The following is an 11,412-nucleotide window of genomic DNA, read 5'->3' as shown; positions in this document are numbered from 1 at the left end:
AGGAGAGGGAACGGCCTCAGGCTGGGCCAGGGCAGGCTCAGGGTGGATATTGGGAACAATCCCTTCCTGGATAGGGCTGTCCAGCCCTGGCACAGCTGCCCAGAGCAGGAGTAGAGGCCCCATCCCTGGAGGGATTTAAAGCCCCGTGGATGTGGCACTTGGGGACACGGGGGAGTGGTGGCCCTGGCAGTGCTGGGGGATGGTCAGACCTGATGGTCTGAGGGTGCTTTTCCAGCCTCAGTGACTGTCATTCAAATCTCGTGTGTTCAAGCCACCCAGCTTCGTGCCACAGGCTCTGACAACAGGCAGGGTTTTTAAGTGTGTACTCAAAGAACAGCTCTCAACACCTGAGCTCCCGTGGCAGAACTCAGGGCACATTCCCATCTCCTGAGGAGCACCAGGAGGTGTCTGGATGGCCGTGCCCAGCTGTGCCACTCCCAGGGCTGTGTCACCCTGAGCCACAGCACCTTCTCCAAGAGTATCACCTGACTACAAAGTCAAGGAATGTTTTGGGCTGGGACTTTAAAGCCCATCCAGTCCTACTGGATGGGACAGGGACACACCCTCCACCATCCCAGGTTGCTCCAAGCCCTGTCCAATCTGGCCTTGGACACTTCCAGGGATGGGGATGGAGATTATGGTTGGATTATCTAGTCTGTAAATCTGTCAGCTATAAATGAAGTCACTGCACCACCAAAAGAGTTCAGGTTTTGTCTGGGTTTTATTTTTTAGTAAGATGAGGAGCCAAGGCTTTCCCTAACAGGTGTGTGTTTGTGTAATCCATGTGTTCTTCCACAGGTATCCACAGAGCTGGAATCCAGCAGTGCCAGTGTCCCAGGCACAAACAGCCCCTGGCCTGGGGTTTGCTATTGCCCCTCCAAAAATAAACTCTCCTGTCCAAGCTTGCGCTTCCAAAAACTCTCACACCAAGTGAAATCGTTGTCCCAGCAAAGTCCCAGCGCCCAGTGCTGGGGACAAGACCCGGAAAAACCAACACTGAGACCTTGTTCTGTGCTGAAGGGTGAAGGAGGGAGAAAACAGTTCCTAGAAAACCTCTGGAAAGTAGTGTTGGTACTTAAAACGTAGAGTGTGGTTTGGGATGCTGTTCATCCACACTGTGCAGGTCTGAATCCCTTGCAGAAGAAATGTTTTGAAAGACTTAAGTAGTAACTGAGATCATTAAGAGCTTAATTAAAAGCAGAACCCTCAGCTCTTGCCTGATGCGCTTGTGCTGGGCTTTCCTTGGAAAGGGAAAGTGGATTTACTGCTGAAGCTTTCTTACGAAATAATTAATAACTATCTTAACTGCTAACCAAGGGTAACGGCTGCCTGCTCTAAGCGAGTGACACCGCAGCATTAAAGCTTCTTTGCAAGAGCTGCATTGTCTTGAACGAGTTTAGAGTTCTGGACCTGATATATTTGGGAAGTTTGTTACTGTGAGGGCTTGGAGGACTAAGGAGGAATTTCCCCATGGAAAGGGTGCTCAGGCCTTGGCAGGGGCTGCCCAGGGAGGTTTGGAGTGCCCATCCCTGGAGGTGTCCCAGGAAGGGCTGGAGGTGGCACTCAGTGCTCTGGGCTGGGGACAAGGTGGGGTTTGGTCACAGCTTGCGGTCGATGGCCTTGGGGGTCTTTTCCAAACCCAGGGATTCTGGGATTCTGCACCAAGGTTAATACATCTCTCTCGAGACTTGGGGGAGCTCAGGATGAAATAGCTGTGCTTAGAAAGACCAGACAAAGCTTTCCACCCCCAAGTTAATTTGGCAATTTTAACAGCTCCCAGACTTAATTATTGCTGCATTTTCCTGCTGTTGTCAGTTCTCTTTCACTGTATTTTTGTTATTTAAATAAAGGCATTTTGGGGCTGCTTCCTGGCCGTGGGTAAGCTCTAAGCACACCTGGAGGATCCCAGCTCCACACTGACTCCAGGTATGGCACATCCTGTGCTCCTGGTATTGCTGTGCGTCCCGAGGCCTCGTTCCTTCACACTTTGTGAATGGGAGAGTTGTTAATTCAGTGAAGAAAGCAGCACTTTCCTTCTGCCTGCCCAGGCACCTTCGTTGCTCAACATAGGAATTTCCAAAAAGTGAGGCAGTAAAGACAAGGTTTATGCCTTTCTGTGGCTATTAAAGCACTTGCTAGAGCTGGGTTGATGTAGGGAGGTGTCCCAGGCCAGGCTGGATGGGGCTTGGAGCCACCTGGGATAGTGGAAGGTGTCCCTGCCCATGGCATGGAGCTGAGCTTTCAGGTCCCTTGCAACCCAAACCAACCCATGATCCATTCTGTGATTACATTGCCTGGCTCCAATTCCTGCAGCCCCTCTCAGCTCCTTGGGGTGGCTCCTCTGCCTTGTCCATGGGAGATATGAAAGGAACAGGCCTCCATCACTAAGGGCCACTTTTAAGAATCACAGCTCTCTGATAAGGGTATTTAGGAAGGAGAAACTGAAGCTATTCCTGGCCTCATCCTTTGGCAAAGGCTTGAGTGAAAGCCTGGCTTTTATCAGGGAGCCAAACTCAGCTGACGTGGGAGGGAGTGGGAAGCTTTAGGCTGGCTGGGACAAGCCTTGGCACTCATGGCAATTCCTCCTGCAATCCGGCTTTGCCACCTCTGGCAGCCAGCACAGCGCCCAACTGCAGAGGGGAGGAACCACTGGAACGGGGCTCCAAAGGGAGCTGGAACCCACACTGTCCTCCCCCAATCCCAACAGCTTCTCTAACAGGAGGATCTCTGACCATCAGTGCTTTGGGAATTCTTCTTTCTCCGGAGAAAGCTTCAACAAAACAGCACGAGGGGTCACTAGGCGAAGTCTCAAAACTCACTCCCTGACAATGAAATTATCAGAGAGACGGCGACGAGGAAACCTGAAAGCTTGGGATCACCTGGCTTCTTTTAAACAGTACCAGGAACTTCCAGATCCAGGTAAGGAACTGACACTTCAGGCCATGGCTACTCCTCCTAACAAAACATTTATTCATCAGGAGTGAGGGACTGCACTGCATTTGAACCCTCCCTTGTGTTCAGCCCTGATCACGTGTAGCATGGTCAGGCACATGGGAAGGAAGGTGGGAAGAGGGAAAGGCAGCCTGATCAGCAACAAAAAACCAAGGATGGAATCAAAACAAGCCTATGGATGCTCTGGGGTCTGACAAGATGCAAACACATGGTGCTGCTGGTTTAAACCCAGCAGGCAGCACTAATTCTGTCCATGTCTTTGCAGGAGGATGCCCAAACTCCACAGCCCTGCACACACCCTGTTCTCAGAGCTCAAACACACTTAATCCCCTGAGTAAACAGCAGAGTAACTCAGTAAACCCAGCAGCTGCTCCTCCTCCTTCAGGGGAGAGCTCCTGCACACGCAGCTCACCTGCTGGTGTGTGTGTGCACACAGAATCCCAGCACACACATCCCCTGCTTCCCACACACATCCCCGGGAGAGCAGCCATTCCTGCATGGATCCTTCCTACACTTACATGTGGCAAGGAATTCTTTGAGGAAATAGAAAAAGTAGCATTCATCAAATCCCAGAATGGTTTGGGTGGGAAGGGACATTAAAGCTCATCTTACCCCACTCCATGCTGTGGGCAGGGACACTTTCCACTATCCCAGGGTGCTCCAATCTCCATCCAGCCTGGCCTTGGACACTGCCAGGGATCCAGGGGCAGCCACAGCTGCTCTGGGAAACCTGTGCTAGGGCCTTCCCAAGGGGAATATTGGGATTTCTTCCCAATATCCCTGTCCTCTGCCTGTGGGAAGCCATTCCCCTTTGTCCTGGCACCCTCTGCCCATATAACCCAGCCAGCCATGGAGAGCCGAGGACCAGAGAGGAATCTCCCCCCCTGAACACCTGGGCCAGACAACCCAAGTGCTGCTGCTGGCCAGAGCCAAGCCCACACAAAGAGCTGCAACCCAAGTTATAAATAATGCAGAGCCCCAGCACACACGGGCAGCACACGCTCGGGGGGTCTGCTGGGCCACGCTGCACATCCCCAGCCCTCTCAACTACAGGCTACTCCCACCCTGCTCAGACCCAGCATAAACGCTCCCCAAAGGGCTCCAGTTTGTGGTACAAACTGCCATGGGAGTTCCCTCAGCCTCCCAAGCTGCAGTGACTCAGGACTCCAGGGGCAGGATAGGGAGTACCTGCCTGACTTGTTGAGACACAGAGCCCAGTGCCCGGAGCGGGAGCAGAGCTCGGCAGAGGGAGCAAAGGGGCCCCAGGAAATGAACAGAGGCAGGGCAGGGCTCCAGAGACCCTGGGCTCCCACAGCTATGGGGAGAAGCAGGAGCAGCCCTGGGAACAAGCCAGAGAGTATCAGTCAGCACAGTGACACTGGAATGGCCTCCTGGCTGTCTTTGCTCTCCTCTCCTACACCTTCAGTTCCATCATTTCTGACATCCCATGACCAGGAGTGTAACAAAGAACGCAAGCTATGAGTAAACCATGGATTTACAGGTTAGCAAAGCAGAAATTCGGTGATTCAGGTGTTTCACCTTCTCTGCAGGAAGTTTTTCCCAGTGCAGTGTGCAAACCAGAGCTGCAGCAGGAACTCACTCATCCTGCTCTGCAAGGTTTCAAGTCGTGACAGCTCAGCACTGACAGAGCACCTGCAGCTGCATCTGAGTAGAGTTAACACACACCTCACATGAAGTAAAGTATCACACACCTCAGCTGAAACCTTGGGAAATGTGCACTTAGCTCATTTACAGAACACAACCCTGGAATCGTCCATGCTGGAAAAGACCCCGAAGATCACAGAGGCCAACCATCCCAGCGGTCTAAGAAAGCTCCACAACTGGGTAAGAGAAACTGCCCCCTGAAGGTGAAGGTCCTGCCTGGGAGCCTGGTTTGGATCAAGCTGGGCTTGGCAGGACCATGGGAACAGAGTCAAGTGATTTATAATGACTTTAATTCCACCAGCCACAACTGATGACACGAGCAGTGTTAACAGCTTTTTCCCAAACATCCAGTCCCTGGTGCTGACCCTCCCATCCTCAGTCCATCACCCAAAGGCCTTTCCTTCCCCAAAAGCTCTCTCATCACCCACTCACCAAAGCACTCCTTGCACCCTCTGCTTTTCCCCCCTGAACCTGGGCAAACATTCCCTGCTTTATCCCAAGGTCAGCAGCCTCCATCCATGCACACCATGACGGCAACAGCTACACAGAACTGCTTTTCTGGGTGACATTCACAGTAAGAGCAGAGACACTCCCATGGGAATAGCTGTATCCAACTGCTGGGGATCCACGGGACCTGCAGTATCCTGAAAACTGCTATTCTGTAGAGCAGGTATCAAGAACAGGAATTATGACCAGATCTCGCTCTGTAAAGATAAGTTAAAGACTCTTATCCAGTGACATTTGCTAGCATGAGTGTGTGTATCTTAAAAAAAAACTTATTTAATTCCAGCATCTATTTTTAGGAATGCAGTAGATTCCCAAAATCCAAACGAAGCACTTTAGCTTTTAACACAAAATTTGCTAAATTACAGATTCTTAAACCCAAGTGTATCTCCTTGCCAAGAGGCTGCTCAAGCTCTACCAGCCCCTCTTAGCGACCCCCTGGCTCTGTCCTGAATGCCCCATTTCCCAGTACTTTATAAAACTGCCCTTCCAGGCTGAGTTTCCCCAATCCCACACCAATCCAGAGAAATTCCAGAGCTGGTGACGTAAGGCAGGACACGGGACAGGAGCAGCAGCACCAGCAGCACTGGTGCCAGATCGTCTCCTCCCAATTAATCTATTCTTAACGAAGCAGATGACAGTCCTGCGAGACAGCAGCTCCTCGAGGTGACCTACATTCCCCTCCTGGATGCATTTGTGTGCTTCAGTCGCTGTCACACACCCCCAACAGGGTACAGGGAGATCTGATTTATGCAAACCAGCCCTGACCAACCCATCAGGGGACTCGCTGAATATTCATTTTGGTGACAAATCCAGTACTCTGGCTTCTATCCCCCCAAATCCCAGGCTTAATCCCCCCCAGACAATAGGAGGCTGTTGTTATCCAGCCTGACCTGGTGTCTGGGAAAGGCCACGTGCTGGAAATTCATCCACATCTCTCTCCACTGCTGGGGAAGAATTTTGGGATCCTCCTGCCACCAGAGCTTCCCAAACCCATCTCATATTGCCCTTGCACCACCAACCAATTCAGAGATGATCAGCACTCCCAACTGCAGGACTCAGAACTCCAGGAGTGAAGGAGGCCTTCCTAACCAGAAATTCCTTTCTGAAGTGCTCCTGTTGCCCTTCAAAGCAGCAGAGGAGCTGTGAGCAGCTGAGGTCTCTGCCATTGGCCCTTTCAGGGATGCACAGCAAATGCAGGGCACCAAAATTGTCTCACTGCAAGTCTCACCCTTCTCCATGACCATTTTTGAGATTTGTATTAAAAATCACAAACGAACACCTGAGGTGAGTCACTACAAAAGGCAATACTGCTGCCAAGAATTCCTTAAGAGCACCTGGCAGCAATATTAAAAAACATCAAAAATATGAAATGACCAAGGAAACAGAGGTGGAGGGGGCTGTGTGTTCCCCACACAGCAGGGTGCCACACCTCCGTGGCAGTGGGGACCTTCCACCCCTCCACTGCTCATCACCTACATTAAAATATTAACCCCTTCCAGGAGCAATCCTTGAGATCTCCTTTGTTACACCTTATTCCCTCCAACAGGGAGAAGTCCATTACCTTGCTATCACACACTGGATACTTGTAGATGTAAATCCTTTTATCAGCTGAACATGACGTTTTTCTTCTAAAAAGTACAGATTCTATCCACGCATTTAGGTCTGGGAAGCCAGAGGGCTGTTAGGAAGCAGAGTATCGATACACCAGGAATTCCCTGAAGCTGCTGCTCCTCAAGCAGCACTGCTCATGTTGGATAGATGGATTACAACAGGAACTGCTGTTCAACACCACACCTGGCGTTAAAATCCAAATTATCAGGAGGTGGGAAAGGCCCTGGGACCACACAGCAGACATGGAGCTGAGGTCCCATCCCATGGATGTGCCTGGGAGGGATTTCCAAATGTCTCTTCCTCATTCAACAATGACACACAGGGCCTTCCCAAGAGCTCCACATTGACCCCGAGTTCCAGGTCCCTCGCTCCATCTGCTGACCTGGACACAAACTGCCAGTCACAAATTTTGTACTAATCTTCGTAAATAAATTTCAGCTTTTCTGTAAAGTGAAGGTGACAGCTCCTCCAAGGGAGGAACTAAGGTGTGTGAGCTTAAAACCGTTAGTTAGAGGTGCCTGCCTGGGAGGCTGGAAGGAAAGGGGACTCAAGGGACTGAAGTTAAATCCCCAACAGCTCAAACCAACCTGTTTCTACCTTCCCTTCCTTAAGGGGCACCACATCCTCCTCCAGGTTCCCAGTAAGGGACAACGGCACACACAGCCACACCTGAGAAACTCAGTTCTCACAGATCATTCGGGTTGGAAAAGCCCTCCAGGATCATCGAGTCCAACTGTGCCCAATGCCCACCTTGTCCCCAGCCCAGAGCACTGAGTGCCACATCCAGGATTTCTTTGGGTACCTTCAGGGATGGGGACTCCAAACCTCCCTGGGCAGCCCCTTCCAGTGCTAATCCGGGGGATTAACAAACACATCCCTGGTGATTTCAGCTGGGGTGGAGGCTGAGGCAGCACCAAGGGACAACGTGGTTCTCCCACTCTGGCAAGGAACAGGGCAGGGGACCTGGGCAAGCTCCGGCTGCTGCAGCTGTGCTGGGACACAGAATGCTGAGCAGTGCCCACAGCCAGGTCCCATGGCAGCCACCTGATGGCCACGGCAGTCCCTGGGACCAGAGCCTCAGCCAGTGGGCCAAGGCTTCGCGGCACAGTTCTGATCTGGTGGTTTGGTTCCTGAGCCAGCACTCTCCATATCAGCGCCTGGGCAAAGTTCGGGAGATAACCAGGGCAAGGAGCATTTCCCATAAAATGGAGCATTTCCCATAAAATGGAGCATTTCCCAAGTGCTGTGATCTGGACATGAAGAGACAGCCACTTCCAACAGCTCAGAATCCAACATGTTGAAGTTCAGCACCCACTCAGCAGATGTGTTCAAGGCACAGCTGCCACAGGTTTTGGGAGCAGCGAGCATACCTGGCATCCCAGCCATGCAGACAAACACTGGGATCCCAGACAATGGCGGAGGTTCAGAGAGAATTCCAGAACTGCTGGGGCTGGAAGGGACCTCTGGAGATCCTCCAATCCAACCAGGGTCACCTGGAGCAGGTGGGTTTGAAACGTCTCCAGAGGAGACTCCACGTCCTCCCTGGGCAGCTGTTCCAGGGCTCTGTCACCCTCCATGGACAGAAGTGCCTTCCATGTGGAGAAGGAACTCCCTGGGTTCCAGTTCATGGCCACTGCTCCTCGTCCTGTCACTGGCACCACTGAGCAGAGTCTGGCACCATCCTCTGGCACCCCCCTTGGAAGTATCTGCGTGCACAATCACTGTGGGGCAGCACCCGGTCACAGGCAGGGACAGAGGCCATTTCTGAGGCCAGAACCACGGATGGAACCTCCTCATCCTCTCCTCTCCAGCTGCCCTCAGCTCACTGACAAACACCAGTGCAACTTTTGTCCAGGGAGGTCTGACTTACCCACACTCCTCCCAGGGAAGGAGTTTCAGAAGTCACATGAAAGCACAGTTCAAATCTACATGTAAAAAACAATCTCTGTGCAGAGAGAAGGCTCCAGGTTCCTGCTGACACCACCTACACTGTCACTAAGGTCCCCGAGACCACAGCTTCAATACAAGCAGTTATTTCTTCCAGAAAAAAGAAATTTGATCATTTTGTTATTCCAGCAGCTAAACCTTACACAAGGCTCCCACAAACAAAACAAAAGAAAATGAACAAAGGAACTATTTTAGTGATGTTTTATGCATACCAAGAGACAAGAGAGACAATAAGGTTTTTATTCATAAGGTACTAAGGGGGAAAAAAAGGAAATGAAGCTCTAGCAAGAAACAGAACTTTCTTCAGAGCTGTTCCCATGCAGCCGTAACCTCTGCTCAGCATCAGTTAATTCCAGGTTTGAGGGCTGATTTAATTCCCTGCCATTACATCTTTCATTTTCCAATATATTCAATTAACTCTGGTCCAGGCACCTTTACCAGCCCCTATTTTTAGGGAGGGCATCACATGAAGCAGCTGCATCTCCTCATCAATCCCACTGTCAGGAGCCCATCACAACCCACACCCAAAATCACAGCAGGGAGAAGTCTGGACTCCAGACAGACCAGTCTGCAATTGGAATTCTACTCTAAACCACCAAGGACATGAATTAAATATGTTCAAGTTCAATTACAGCCAATTAAATCAGTTTTCATGCATGTCTCACCCTACTTAAGCTATATTTGTTAGCTAGGAAATAAATACAGTACATGAATCTGCTTTCACATAAACTGCTATTTATGAAGCACAGAATTTGTCACTACTTGCTGCAATGGTAATTTTGCCCTCAAATTACATAAAAATAAAATTCAAGTTAACACTTATCCTGGCTAATTTATACTCAGCAGATGGACAAGGCAGATAACACATAAATGAAGGGGAGTGAATTCATTCAGAAAAGCATCAGCTTTACCAAAGAGGAGGTGCTGTGTTGGGGAGGTCATTAAAAGATTCAGCCACTCGATTCACTGTCATGGAATCACCGAATCCCAGAATGGTTTGGGTCGGGAAGGATCTTAAAGCTCAACCTTGTTCCATGGGCAGGGACACCTTCCCCTGGACCAAGCTGCTCCAAAGGGATGCATGTGACGATTTACTGCTGGAAAATCCGTTTCTGTTCTCACAAACACAGAATAATACCATTATGTCTGAGAGCATCCCAAGCCAGGCTGCCCAGGGCAGAGAGTTCTGTCACTGCTGGCACCAAGCACACGCTGCCATCAGTGAGGCGCCAGCACTGCCACCCCACATGTGACCTCAGCATCATTCCTGCTCACAAAGGGCTGGGGACATGCTGTGAGCCAGCCCTTGCTGGGTGACATTTCCAGCAGGGAATGGCTGATTAAGGACACAGGCTCCAGGAACACGGCTGTGCCCAGTGTTCCTGCAGGATGTTCCCTCCGAGGCTCCAGTACTCAATAAACTCAACAGGTGTTAAAGAACAGCTGCCACCTCACTGGGGATGTTCCCAATTACTGAACAGCAACTCACACATCAGGAAAACCTTTCATTCATTAACCCCTCAGCACCAATAAAAAGCACGGCAGCAGGTTCTGATCTTTGGTTTACACCAAGTTCTAGGAGCCTGTAAGGCAATTCCTACACATCAAGGTAAGGGCACAGCATGACCATGGGAGTTCCTCCAGCTCCCAGTTCTTGGAGGAGGTCAGCTATTGGAACACCAGATGTTTCCACCCAAGCTCTAGTTCTCCAGCAAGTGAGAAGATGAGTGGCAGAGCTCTCAAGTTCATCAGCAGGGAAAAACCTTGAAATAAAGGCCCATTGTTATGATATTGCTCCGAAGCATCACATTTATCAGGCAGTTTTATCACCTTTTTTAGCTATTATTGATACTGCAACAGTCAAACTGAACTCCCAGAAAAAGCCTGAGAAACAGGAATAACGAGCTTTTGAAAATGTGGAAAAAACTGAAAGAATGTCACACGACACACCAAGAATCAAAATTTCCTGCCACCCCAAAACACCGGCATGTCCCGAGGCAGCACTGGAGACTGCCAGACTTGTTTGGATTTTTTAGTTTGCTGCACTCTGCCAGAAGGTTCACAGAACCCCAAAATGGTTTGGGTGGGAAGGGACACTAAAGCCCATCCACTGCCACCCCCTGCCATGGGCAGAGACACCTTCCACTGTCCCAGGCTGCTCCAAGCCCTGTCCAACCTGGCCTTGGGCACTGCCAGGGATCCAGGAGCAGCCACAGCTGCTCTGGGCAACCTGTGCCCCTCAGCACCCTCCTGGGGACCAATTCCTTCCCAATATCCCATCCACCCCTGCCCTCTGGCACTGGGAAGCCGTTCCCCCTCGTCCTGTCCCTCCAGCCCTTGCCCCAAGTCCCTCTCCAGCTCTCCTCGAACCCCTTTAGGTGCTGGGTGTCCCAACTGGTGCTGCCTGAGCCTGCTGCTGAGGACAAAAGGAGGTCAACACTGATCACAACAGGGAAAACTTGATGTGGGTATTGGGAAAAAGTTATGCCGCAGGTGGTGTGAGACTGGAACAGAAATGCAGAGAGGTGCTGGCACTGCTGTCCTTGGGGCAATGAGAGACCCCAGGCAGCCCAAATTAACATGGCCCTGCTGTGAGGGGACACAAGCACAAAGTCCATGCTCCACAGGCTGCCTCAGCCTTGCTGTTGGTCCTGGGTGCCAGGACAGGACCTGAGGTGGGGATCCCATTTCCCAGGGTGTCAGAGCTGCTCTGGCTCCCATCAAAAGCCC

The sequence above is a fragment of the Corvus kubaryi genome, unplaced genomic scaffold, assembly GCF_017639235.1.
Source record: "Corvus kubaryi isolate FWS band 111438036 unplaced genomic scaffold, C.kubaryi_AGA036_p1.0 37323, whole genome shotgun sequence".
Lineage (NCBI taxonomy): Eukaryota > Metazoa > Chordata > Aves > Passeriformes > Corvidae > Corvus > Corvus kubaryi.
This window is presented reverse-complemented; position numbering follows the sequence as displayed.